This window comes from Artemia sp. Qi Xiang Cuo, chromosome 11 (genome assembly GCF_049724085.1).
Source record: "Artemia sp. Qi Xiang Cuo chromosome 11, ASM4972408v1, whole genome shotgun sequence".
NCBI classification, from domain to species: domain Eukaryota; kingdom Metazoa; phylum Arthropoda; class Branchiopoda; order Anostraca; family Artemiidae; genus Artemia; species Artemia sp. Qi Xiang Cuo.
In genome coordinates this window covers 52,486,115-52,499,399 of record NC_142804.1, presented here as the reverse complement: position 1 = coordinate 52,499,399, position 13,285 = coordinate 52,486,115, and the positions used below count along the sequence as shown (strand labels likewise).

The 13,285-nt window shown below is 36.0% G+C and overlaps 1 protein-coding gene and 1 long non-coding RNA gene across 5 annotated transcripts in view; one reads left to right on the top strand and one right to left on the bottom strand.

The window, feature by feature from the left end:
* Window positions 1-13,285, top strand: part of LOC148947123 (synaptic vesicle glycoprotein 2C-like) — a 123,021-nt gene that overhangs the window by 2,868 nt on the left and 106,868 nt on the right. The window contains exon 1 of one of the 4 annotated variants that reach the window (XM_089096888.1): window positions 8,977-8,999. The exons of the other annotated variants lie outside the window; for them this stretch is intronic. The gene's annotated coding sequence lies outside the window, so the exon portion shown is untranslated. Of the gene's footprint in view, window positions 1-8,976; window positions 9,000-13,285 lie in introns of those variants that run through there. 4 annotated transcript variants of the gene reach the window in all.
* The window catches only part of LOC148947124 (uncharacterized), a 114,753-nt gene that overhangs the window by 65,171 nt on the left and 36,297 nt on the right, over window positions 1-13,285 (bottom strand). The gene's annotated exons all lie outside the window — the stretch shown is intronic.

Sequence of the window (13,285 nt, the reverse complement as noted above, 5' to 3'; positions counted from 1 at the left end):
AAGCACCAAATATCATAATCAAATGTCATTGCTTTATGGCATTGTTCAAATAAAACTTATTTTTTACTTGATTATTGTCATAAAATTTATTCTTTGTCTTTCTTTTCATTCTTAAACCAATGTTATATTTACCTTTTGCATTATTACAGCCCACTATATATACATTCATATAAATTTATATGCAGTGTTACCACCATACCAATTATTCTCCTTTCCTTTTTTATTCTTTAATAGTAATTTTTGATCGTTTTGAGTTTGAACTATTGTAGGCTTTTATTTCTACTGGTCTTAAGTTTAATATAGCCCTTTACTTTTCTTTGAAAAAAACTTTCTTTTTTGTAAAGTTTTTGTAGTATATATATATATATATATATATATATATATATATATATATATATATATATATATATCTTTTGTATGCACAAACTAGCTGTTTGTGCGTACAAACAGCTCCTCTCATTTGATCTGCCATCAGCAGTCCAATTACCCTGGAACACATATTTTGGCAGAAACTTTCTCAAAATGTCTTTGAAACCAACTTGAGACTTTGAAACCTATTTTTAATTCCTAAAAACATCTAATAATAACATTACACTACTAACTACCAATTTTCATGTATGTATTGGAATAAATTAATTTTAAATTAGTTTCTTCAAAATTAGTGTTCCAACGTTGAAGCCAAGTTTCGGGTTGAATTATTGTAGGCTTCTATTTCTACTGATCTTAAGTTTAATATTGCCTTTACTTTTCTTTAAAAAAAACTTTCTTTTTTGTAAAGTTTTTGTAGTATATATATATATATATATATATATATATATATATATATATATATATATATATATATATATATATATATATATATATATATTTTGTACGCACAAACTAGCTGTTTGTGCGTACAAACAGCTCCTCTCATTTGATCTGTCATCAGCAGTCCAATTACCATGGAACACATATTTTGGCAGAAACTTTCTCAAAATGCCTTTGAAACCAACTTGAGACTTTGAAACCTATTTTTAATTCCTAAAAACATCTAATAATAACATTACACTACTAACTACCAATTTTCATGTATGTATTGGAATAAATTAATTTTAAATTAGTTTCTTCAAAATTAGTGTTCCAACGTTGAAGCCAAGTTTCGGGTCCAAGAGAAATCTGACTTGTCTACCCATGAAAAGATCTGATGCCGCTTATGTTTCTACGTTCTCTGGAGCACTCGCACCCTGGTCCGGGTTTTTATAATGGGTGAGATAGGGAATGATCATACTGGATAATTATATAAACTGTGATGATGACATCCCCATGCTTTCATCAATAGGAGAAGGTAGGAACCTGTAACTTATCCAGCTGGGATGGGTTGTCCAGGTTATTACAACACTATTGATTTAGTTGTTCAACTTTTGATTTTTTTTTTTTTTTTTGTCACCTTTATTTAATAGGGTTTACCATACACATGCTAAATTCCAGTTTTGGTCAAACAAGTCCTTTGTATAGCTTTGGTGACCTATTGCAGAATATTTTATTTTTACAGTTCCCAGAGCCTGGAGTGCCTTAGAGGCAACTGACTGAGCATGTTGATCAAACTTCAAATCTTCATCCACAAGTATGCCCAGGGGATACCACCAGATGGCTAATTTAATAGCATACATATATACAAATCTTTAAATTAGCCAACTAGTATTATAAGCCTAGGAGCCCAGCTGGACAAAAGGAAACATCTTAAGGAAACAATTCTTACTCAATAATATGCAGACTAATTGTAGTTAACACATTTTGCACTTTTGCTGAGAACCTTTATCTTCACTTCTTTCCTTGTTTTCCCAGTTTTTTTTTAAGAAATTCATGAATTTCTTAGAACCAATATATTTACAGAATAGCCTATATAGCCCATCCTCCTAATGTTCAAATATATACCATTGCATCCTGAATCTAAATATAACATTCATTTGCATCACAAATTAACTTTATCCCCATATTAGCCATATAGTTGATATCCATACCCAGGTCTCTTTCAGCATGGGAGGAATCAATAATCTGCCAAACACTATCTATTTCACACGGGGTACTGACCTCTCACATTCTTTCTGCCAAAATGAATTGTCCTGTGTTTCTTAATGTTGAATTCTAACCTCCAGAGTTTTGCCCAATCTGAGAACTTGTCTAGGTCAGCTTGTAATGAGGCTTGCTCTTTGGCTCTTTTTGCAGGACTGATAATTTTTGAATAATCAGTACAGGTTCATTTTATTTTTGATAGATCATGGGTATTGTTGATATAGATATTAAATAATGTTGGACCAAGGATCATTCCCTGTGGGACTCCACACTTTCCACTTCAGTACTGTCTGAGTTAAAAGCCTGACCATCCTTTCCATGCACTTTTATCCTCTGCCTTCTATCTTTCAGGAATGCCATCACCTACTCAAAAACCTCCTGAATTGCCCCAATCACAATTAATTCTGCCTGTAGTTGACAATGACATACTTTGTCTTATGCTTTGGCAAAATCTAGGAGAATGACATCTACTGGGATTCCTCTATCTAGGAGTTCAGTCACAAAATTGTATGCATCTATCAGATTTGTGTCAAGGGATTGTCCTGATCTAAATCCATGTTGACTACATAATAAGATTGTTGGAGGCGAGGTGTCTGACAATGGCAGCATTAACTAATCCTTCCAGAATTTTCCCAACAACAAATGTAGTACTAATAGGACAGTAATTTGCTGGGTCTAATTGGCTGCCACCTTTATGGATAGGGATGATATTAGCATTCTTCCAGTTCTGAGGTGCTATCTTTGTGTCCAGGGACTTTTGGAAAAGTGCTGTGAGAGGCAAGGCCAATTCTGTACAAGTTGCTTTAATGTCTGAGAGTGTCTTCTCTCAGGCTGTACAGATTTGTTCTGGTTCAGGTTTTTCAGTCTAGCCTTAACATCATCTTTACTGACAGTAATTGGTAGCATTGGTTTATCAACTGTATACTTAGGTTGATTGGGAAGTGGATCTTCTTTCTAGGGTAGTGAAGACATTTTGGAACTGATTGTTCAGTGCCTCAGCAATGTCTTTAGGGCTGGTAATAGATGTTCCATCAACAGAAAGCTCAGTTACTGAGTGTCTCCTTGGTTTTTGTAGGGAAGCATACCTCCAAAATTTCTTGGGATTTGATTTGGAAGCATCTGCAATTGCTTCTTCATATTCTCTTGTAAGTTTTCTTGAAAGCTGTCAAGCCTTATTACAGAGTTGCTTAAATTTATCATAATTCGCCTGTGTTGGCATATCTTTATATTTGTTCCACTGCTTTTTTTGGATTGCCTGTTTAATGTCACAGGTGAGAAAAGGAAGAGTTCTTGGTTTACAGATCCACATAATTGTAGTATGCCTGTCACAAGATGATACAAGAATCTCTTTCACTTTACTTTATGATTCAGGAGCATCTGTACTCTCAATGAATGACCAATCTTGTCTTGATACTTCTTGCCTAACTTGTTTGTAATTTGTATAAACATGTCTTACATACTGATTTTTCTTAGGAAACAACCTAAGCTGGTAAGCAATTGCAATGTTGTCAGTGGCTCCAAATGGCCGTTCAGGCTTGAAACTAACAATTGTTTCTGGGTCTCTTACTAATACAAGGTTAAGAACTGTTGGGGCTTGCCCATCTTAATGCCTAGTTGGAAATGTAATTTATGTTATTTGAGTAGAATTTTAAGCCATATTAATGGATTTTTTTTCTAAATTTGGGGATTGTATTTATACATCTTTGAAACCTCATAAATTGGGATTGAGCAAAGTTGTGAAGCTGAAAGCAGGTTTCTTGTACTTTATTTAAGCAAAAGATCCTTTTTGCAAGGTTTCACTTTCATAACACAAAGATTTTTAAAGGTTATCAAAGGTCACTGCCCTCTAGAAAGAGAAGAAGTAGAGGCAGCTACTCCAAAATACCTTCCCTGGATTTACTTTAGTCTGTTGACCCATCCCTGGAAGTTTCATTTTCTTAACCAAACCCCATCCCAAGATAGCAAAAAGTAGCTAAACTAGGAGTTTACCCATTCCCCATGTGTCCTTCTTTTTTTTCTGATTCTTGTTTCATCATAGTTGATTCAACTTATGGGGTTGAATTTATAGTTTATAAAATAATTTGGCTAGGATGATAGTGAATGTATCCTTTGATGTTTGTAATGCTCTTTTTTAATGCATTTAATGCTTCTGGGGTTCGATTCTTATCCATTTAAGGGCTAAAACAGCTCAAAGCAGCTAATAGTCACCAAAAGTCCAAAAGCATGTTTAAAAAGAAAACTGGCTAGCAAGAGCAGATTGCCATTTGCAGGTGATTCAGTATTTTCTCTTAATAATAATAATTATCATAATTAAATAAAAAAACAAGTTTTTTCAACAAAAGTAAGGAGCAACAGTAGAACTTAAATCAAATAGAAATTATTACATATGTGAAGGGGGTTGCCGCGTCCTTAACACCTTGCTCTCTATGCTACAGTTTTTTAGTACTTTTGAAAAAAGCTTCTTATTGTTCCAATTAAATGACCATTGTGTTTCGGGAGTCATTCTCAAAGAATTGGGACAAAATTCAAACTTTGTCTTAAAGAGCAAGGTGTTGAGGAAGAGGCAACCCCCTTCATATTTGCTTTTTAATTCCTGTTTGCTTTAAGTTTTAATGCTGCTGTTTACTTTTAGTTGAAAAAATTAGTTTTTTTTATTTAATTTTTGATTATTTTTTAGATAGTCCCAGGAAATCTGGCCCAACTTCCACATAGAGATACCCTCCCATGGATATATCCTCTAGACAAGGCATATTTATTGGGCCTTTCAACTATGATGAACAAAATTCTAATCCGACGATTTTGGGGAAAAAAAGGGTAGGGGAGGGGGCCTAGATGCCCTCCAATCTTTTTAGTCACTTAAAAAGGGCACTAGAACTTTTAGTTTCCATTCAAATGAGCCATCTCACAATATTCTAGGACCACTGGGTTGATATGATTACCCCTGAGAAAAGAACAACAAAAAAGCAAATAAACATGCATCTGTGATCTTTCTTCTGGCAAAAAATACAAAATGCCACATTTTTGCAGATAGAAGCTTGAAACCTCTATAACAGGGTTCTCTGATATGCTGAATATGATGGTGTGATTTTCATTAAGATTCGATGACTTTTAGGGGGTATTTCTCCCTTTCAAAAATAAGGCAAATTTTCTCGCGCTTGTAACCTTTGATGGGTAAGAATAAACTTAATGAAACTTGTATAGCCTATTTGAAATCAGCATCCAACTCTAATTCTTGCGATGTATCTATTGGTATCAAAACTCCGTTTTTTAGAGTTTTGGTTACTATTGAGCCAGGTTGTTCTTAATCTTTTTGCTATCTTTGAAAATAGTAGAGTTGGGCTCTATGTATTATCTTTTTTTTTTAACTGTGTATAGAGCAAGTTATTGAAGAAACTTCTGAGAGGCTCTTTCAATTGGAAACTAGAAGTTCTAGTGCCCTTTTTATGAGTAATAAATAAAAAAAAACTAATGAAACCAATAATGAACTTTTAGTGTGCCATAAATAAAACTGATATTCAACTCAAACTCAAAATGAACAGAGATTACTAGAATTATGAACTGAGAAGTCATCCCCCTTGTACCCAATTGTAGTTAAAAAAACAAACAAAAAAAAAACAGATATTAAAGTTAAAAGAAACAGATATTAGACTGAATAAAAAGTGAAACAAATAATGAACTTATAATGTATTAAAAATAAAATTGATATCATAGGCAGTGCAATAGTGCTGCCTAAGTAAAAAACAATGTTGGCACAATGTATATTATTTATTTTATTTATAGACCAGGGCACATTGTATAAAATGAGTTGTTGTAGAAACTTCAAAAGGGGCTCATTCGATTGGAAACTGGGAGGGCTAGTGCCCTTTTTAATAGTCAAAAGTTATCAGAGAGCAAATAGGCCCCCACGCCCATCATTTCCCCAAACATATCCAATCAAAATTTTTAGATAGCCATTTTGTTCAGTGTAGTTGAAAGGTCTGGAAATTATGTCTTCGAGGATGACAATCCAGCCCCCACCCACCCGCGCAAACAACCCTCAGGAAAAGGGTTTTAAGTTATCCTCTGGGGCATATAAGGTTTTTATAGAAAGGGTGGTTGTATATGCTTCCGAGGGGACTCATGTGAATGGTAATCAGAAGTTCTTGTATTCTTTTTAAGAGTCAAAGGGATTAGAGTGCATCTACCCCCCTCCCTCCTCACACACACACACACATCATATTTTCCTGAAATGTATCCAATAACAATTTTGAGATAGCCAATTTATTCAAACTAGTCCAACAATAATATAAAAAGGCTTTTAGGATTGAAACAATCCCCTAGAGCCTGAGGGCAAGGGTTTTAAGTTATGCCATGGGGTATTTTAGGTTTTATGGAAAGAATGGTTTTATAAACTCAAGAGGAGGCTCATTTGGTTGAAAATTGAAAGTTTTAGTTCCCTTTTAAGCATCAGAAGTGGCAGAGGGCCATTAGCACCCCAAACTACTGTTCTTTTCACCAAACACATCTGATTGGAATTCTGATATAGCCATTTGTTCAAAGTAGTTCAAAGAACATATAACAATGCTCCAGGGTTGACAGAGCCCCCCCCTCCGAGCCCTAGGGCAAGGGTTGTAAGCTATACCCTGGGGGTATAAGGTTTTTATGGAATGGGTGGTCGTATAAACTTTAGATGGGACTCATTTGATTTAAAGTTGGCAGTTATAGTGGCCTTTTTAGAGTCAAAAGTGATTTAAGAGTAACCAGCCCCTGCCCCTCCCACGCCCATTATTTCCCCAAACGCATCCAATCAAAATTTGAGAGCAATTTTATTCAGTATAGTTGAAAAGTCCAAAAATTATGTCATTGAAGATCACAGCCCTCACAGCTCTCAGGACAAGGGTAGTAAGTTATGCCCTGAGGACATATAAGGTTTTTATTGAAAGGGTGGTTGTATATGCTTTGGAGGGTACTAATTGGATTGGTAATCGAAAGTTCTTTTTGGTAATCAGAGGGGGGATTGATCAGCAAACCTTTAATATTTGGAATCAGGGTATTTTTCTAACCGAGTATATTTAGGAATCGTTTCTTTTGTGCAAATCGAAACCTTAAAAACGAAACACATACAGTTCAAAAATTTAGGTCAAATCATTTAGTTATGGGACTATATCTAGATTTGCTAAAATGTGTAACATTGAAGAGGATGATGATATTATGATCTGCAGTACTATGATACTATGGTCCTGTGATCTGTGTTTTTACTTTATGTTTATTTCTTACATTTAAGACTAATTTTGTATTTATGTAGCCTACATTAATTTTATACTTTGTGAGATTTCTAGTTTTAGTTTACAGTATGCTCTGCTTTTATGGAATTTTCTTGTTCGAAAAACTCTCTAAATGGCTGATAGGCCATCCTTATTAATGAGAATGGATGTTTCTCTTCTAGTGGTGATTTTGGCATTTACATCCTTCCAAATTTTTGGGGGGCTGATTTACTTCATTAGAAATCCTCATCTCTTATTCTTTTTCTGGGGCTCTTGTAGCATTGAGGACATCATTGCTTGCACATGTTATACTCTATTCTGCTGGATTCAGTGTGCAGTTCTTCCTTAGTGTTGAACTTTCTATCATTGATTTAAATGGACTATTTCAGTTTGGGATCTAAGTATGACACTGTTGGTGTTACAGGGATTTTTGTCTTTTCCCTGCAAATATCTGCTCTCCTGGTTAGACATCTCTGGATAATTACATTTTTTTTCTATAATTTTCTGCCGTTTGATGGCAAAACCAATTAATTTGTTGGACTATTTCTCTGAATGTAACTTTTTTTTAATCACTTCAGTTATTTTCCACCATGGTACTATTTCAGTTTCAGTGTTAAGTTAGCTAGGCGGTGGCGTTGTCACCTTTCCAAGTGGTGCTAGGATATTGACGTGCTTCACGGATTCTGAGATAGAGATTTAGAGTGGGTCCAGGATATTTTAATTTCCATTTTGCTTGCATTTAGCTGGCTTTGTTGAAAGTTTTGCTAAATAAGTGTCCTTGAGGATATAGGTAAAAGTATGATCTGCTGGTCTGTTTCTATTCCATTTAATATCTGAGAAGTTAGTCACCAAGGATGTACATGGAGTAACTGGTCTTGATAGTTGGTATTAGAACAAGCATATATTTGTGTTTATTTTCTGCTGATAGAAATGGGGATCTGTATATACAACCAATCATTATTAATGAAAGTTTTATTTGTATGAAAATAGTTTCAAGCACTTTTTATTGTTTGTCCTAGTTGTGACCAGATTTGCATTATCTTGTACAGAAATTGCACATCCTCTTCCATGTTTCATTAGGCTCATTGATGCTATTTTGTTTTTTGGTGTTCCAATGTTTAGTTCCTGTTGAGCTGTTTTTTCTTTTAGCTTTATTTCTGAGATGCTAATTGTATTTGGTTTCTTTTCAGATACAAGAAGGCTCAGTTCCTCAATTTTATTTAAAAGCTGCTAGCATTCTTCTGGCAGATTTGTCACTTGGTCTAGTATGAAAAGCTGAGATTTTTTTTCCCTGTTGTCTGATGTAGAGCAATTGCTCATTGTCTTTTTCGTGTCGAGTTTGTTGGTCTACTTTAGGCAGGGTCTGCAGGTGGTGGCACTCTTGCTTTTTCTTGGATTATGTTATGGTATTGGGTAATGTTAGGATAACTCCTGTTTTTTCTAAGGGATATTATTTTGAAAAACGGTTTGCACACGGCTCCCTCTCTTTTCATAAGACATTTGAATAATTTGTCTTTTCAGTTTAATTTCAAATTGAGGGAGTTGGATTAATAGCGGTCTGTTGTTGTGCAGTGACATTTTCTGGTGTCCTCTCCTTTTCGCCAAGTCTAGTGGCTTACAGAATTTTAGGAGTTGAGAGCTGCAGATCATTTCTAATTATACGATTTAATTGGGCAATACTGTCATTGGTGTCATTTCCAGGTAAATATTTTTGCTACAGTATTCATTGTTCTCTGTTTTGTTTTCTGTTGACAAAATATTTCCTGTCTCACAGTAATTCCAGTCTTATCAGTTTTTGTGCTGCCTTTGAGTCCATTTCTTCAATTCTCCCTAATATGGCATTTAGGTCAAGAAGGGTGCAATCAACGTGCTGATGCATCTCATAAAAACTTCCTCTCATGACTAGCTCTGATTGTAGTAGGCGAATGTTATTTTTGTAGATATCTGTTTGACAGAGTTTTGAACTACCGAAATCAGGTAAAAAAAAATTTCATGGCCTAGTGAAATTTGCTGACAGATTTTGTCTGAAAAAACTATTTCTACTTATAAAAATATTTTTTGCTCAAAGAAAAGGTGTCAAGACACAAGTTGGGCTGCTAAAGTGTTGGCAGCTTTTCGAATTCTGCTACTGGCAGCTTTGGAGCTTTTTCCATACCTGATTAGGATTATACCAAATTCCGCTTGGTAAAATTCATGTCTGTGGGGGGGGTAGTAGTTTTAAATACTTGTAAAATTACCATAAATCATGCTTGCCAGTAAGAGAAAGTTGTAGAGGTGTCCTGTGAACATCTTGCTGGTACTGTGGCTTCATCACATGGAGGGCGTCCCAGTTCAACATTCATTCAGCCTTTCCCTAATTCAGTGCCTGCCGTGATTGGGTTGGGCGTTTCTATGGGACGATCAGGTCAGAGATAACCTGATTCATCTTAAGGGCGTGGCTTGCCAAAGAATGGGTGAAGATGAGATTTGCATCAGAGTTGAACAATTTTTGGATAATCGTCACCTCACCCTTTTTTTGTCTGTATGGAAAAGTTAGCAACTTCAGGTTATTTGCATATGGTGTTTGGGCTTTGATTTCCATCTTGTATTAGAGTGGTATAAAAGGCATACCAAATTGTTAGTGGGGATGGACAAGGGTCCTTTAAGGATTCAATACTACTAGTGGAGTTTATATTACAAATAAGCTCTTGATAAGCCCAAGAACTCATTTGACTACATCAATCTGGATTGCCTGTGATCATGAGATGTTAGCTCTTTGTTACCCCCAAGTCTTTCTCCTCATCATCTCTCCTAACTGGTTGTACCTGATATTTATTTATTTTAACCTAGAAATACAAAGGAAGTATAATGTTGGAGTTGTAATAAAGATAAAACTAAAGAGAAAAGCATACAATCAACAAGGAAATTGGATAAGAATGTTGTTGGATGAGGCAAACGCACATATGCCTTACCCGATAGTTTCCTATGCTGTATATGTAACTTCGAAGCAATAAAAAAAAAAAAGATATTATTCATCAGAAACAGGTTTCCCGCCATGGTGGAAGATAGGGACGAACTTTACAATATTTAAAATACGTACAGTAGTATAATCTAAAGCGGAATTTAAAGATGGTGAAATTCGATTCATATCACTAATCTTAAGAAGTGACAAAAAAAACCTGAAACATAAAGGACAGATTCGTCACAAAAGGTAGAGTAGAGTTTGGCCAGAGCACGTTTATTGTACCCTGCTTTGCTTCGCAACAAGCTTCACATAACCAAACTTGACATTTTTACCAAAATTAGCAACAATCCGCTGATGCAAGCTTGATAGAGGGTCAGTAATTGAAATACCAAGCCACCAGATTGAATCTACAGGGGGGATAGGGAAATTCTTACAATATAGGTGAGAAACAGTAGCACAGTTATGTAAAAGAAACTCACATTCATTTACATTTAATAAGAGACAAATATCAGAAAAAGCTGCTGACACACTAGAAACTATTTGGGATAAACCACTTTTGGAATGGCAAAAAAAACAGGTCTGCTGTAAAAAATATCAGAAAGACAAGAATGGCAAGCAAACGAGATTTTAGCCAGCAAACTAGAATTATAAATATTAATAAATAGAGTAGGAGACAAGACCACTCATTAGCTTATTTTCTTTGCATCAACACCCTGTGCTTTATTAAGCTGAAGACAACAATTTGAGCACCAAAATATGAGAAGCTTTGTTACTGAAGCATTAACCCCAGAACCATAAACAGAAAAAAGAAGCTGACTATGGAATACAGCGTTGAATACTTTCAAGGGCACGAAAAAAAGACAACTGTTTTTTCGAAGAACTATCAAGGAGTAACGAAGACATACTCTTATGTGCATGCTGACAACTCAACCCACACCAAAATCTCAACTGGTTCTCATCTAAGCTTATATTCTTTGTTAAAGAAAGTAGAATGATATACTGAAATTGAATTAGGTCTATGGAGAGCAATGAAGTGGCTAATTACCATTTTTTTAAATTGACAAAAATAAACCACAAAGAAAACTTCGAAATGTGCATGAAGTTCTTATACACATTTGAAAAAGAAGCTCTAGGTGAGACACAGAGGCGCCATTTCAGCCAAACCTTAGGGTGGGCAAGCAATCGACATGGGCCCCGAAGCAGGCTTGTATAAAAAAAAAAAATTGCCTCTAGCTTTATCCGAAAAAAAAACTGCCTTCCGTGGGAGTTTCCGTAAAAATTAAGGAAATTGTCTCAATTGCTTTGCTTTTCCTTCTCTTGCTCTTATGCCATAGTTTCAGAAAAGGCCAGATATCCGAAGAAAGTGGAAACGGTATGTGTAATGTTAAAAAAACAGCCGTTTGAGAATCTTCCACTTTTCCGATCCTATAACTTGACGAAAGCCGAACCTCTGTAGAAACTCACGCTTTGACTAAAGTATATTCTGTAGCCGAATTCTTCAGCTCGCTGCTTACAGTAAATACTTTAGTCCAAGTCGGAGTCACGCTCCGGCTATGACGATTCAAAACTTTGCTCGATCAAGTATATTTACAAAATCAAAAAATACAACAAAATTTTGAAACAAATCAGTGAACACTAAAAGCAACAAGGAGGGCTATCATGGCTTTACCTTTACAAAGTCATCAACCAGCGGACTAAAATCCAAGTTTTTAGTTAAATCCTTCTCTGCAAAGATCAAAAGCAGATGTCTAAGATGATCGTCTCGTTTGGTTAAGAGCAGATAGTTCTTCACTATTTCAAGCCCAGAAAACAAGCGTTCATTGCTGGCTGTCGTGATAGGAAGTGTGGCAGTAATATGAAAAACTTTGATAATTTCTGAATAGGCCGCTGGAAGTGTCTCGATATTATCGATGACGTCCATGAAGTTCTTCGGCTTTGCCTCCTCCTCGAGCAAAAACCGCTTGGCAATACCAGCTTGGGCCTCAAGAAGAATCTGGTCAATGCCCATTTCAGAATAAAGTTCAGAGAATTGCTTGAGGAGCCCTGCATCCATGAACTTGGTAGAGCTGGGGGCCAGAGCTTCGAGTGCACTGAGCACTGGATGGTTATCTGTAAATCGTCTGTCGAATTCCGCAATCAGACGATCTACAGTCTCCAGGTATTCTCTTTTCAGTTCTTCCGCTAGAGTTGGAGCTCTATTTTCAGATTCAACAAAGTTTTTTCCTAACGTCGATGTGATCATGAATTCATTCAGGCGTTTGACAACTTATTGTGTTCTTCAAGGTCGTTCTTTCTGACTTTCAGACGAAGATCCGGTCGCGGGCTCATTCATGTCAGGTAATTCAAGTTCAAGACCTTCAGCAAACTCTTTTGCCTTCTCCAAAAGCGATGCAAATGAAGTGTCAGAGTGCAGTTCAGCTATTTCCTTCCTTGTTGCTTGAATCAAGGTGTGGGACCTGGATATTACCAGATCAACTGCCTGAAGCTGCTCATAAAGGGAGTTTGTCGTCCTCAGAATTGCTTCCACGTAGAGCAACTGGAATATAACTGTGAAAGATTCCATATTTCTCTGGAACCCAGCTGCTTCTGCTCGAGCTTCACTATCACCTCCCTCGCTGACTTCAGACAGTACAGCCAGAACACATTCATATCGGAGTCTTATCTTCGATATTGATCGATACCAGTATGACCATCTTGTCGCAGCACTCCTTTCTAATTCCAGGACTGGCAGTTGAGTAGCCTTTTGGGACTCGACAAAAAGCGGATGTCTGGTGTTGCTGTTGGAAATGAACGTGTACAGATTTTGGACTAACGAAAAAAATGAGCCAACAGTCCCAACACCTTCAACGCAGTTTGCAATGTCGAAATTTAGTCTATGCGCAGGGCAATGAATGTATATTGCTTGTGGGTAGGTTAGGTTAGGTCATAAAACAAACAGAAATAATACGTACATGACTGGGTTCGCCCCCTAGTCATTACCTCGCTCTTTGCGCTAATTTTTTTTTTTTTTAGTTTCATCAGAGCTATTTATTATTATTAACGG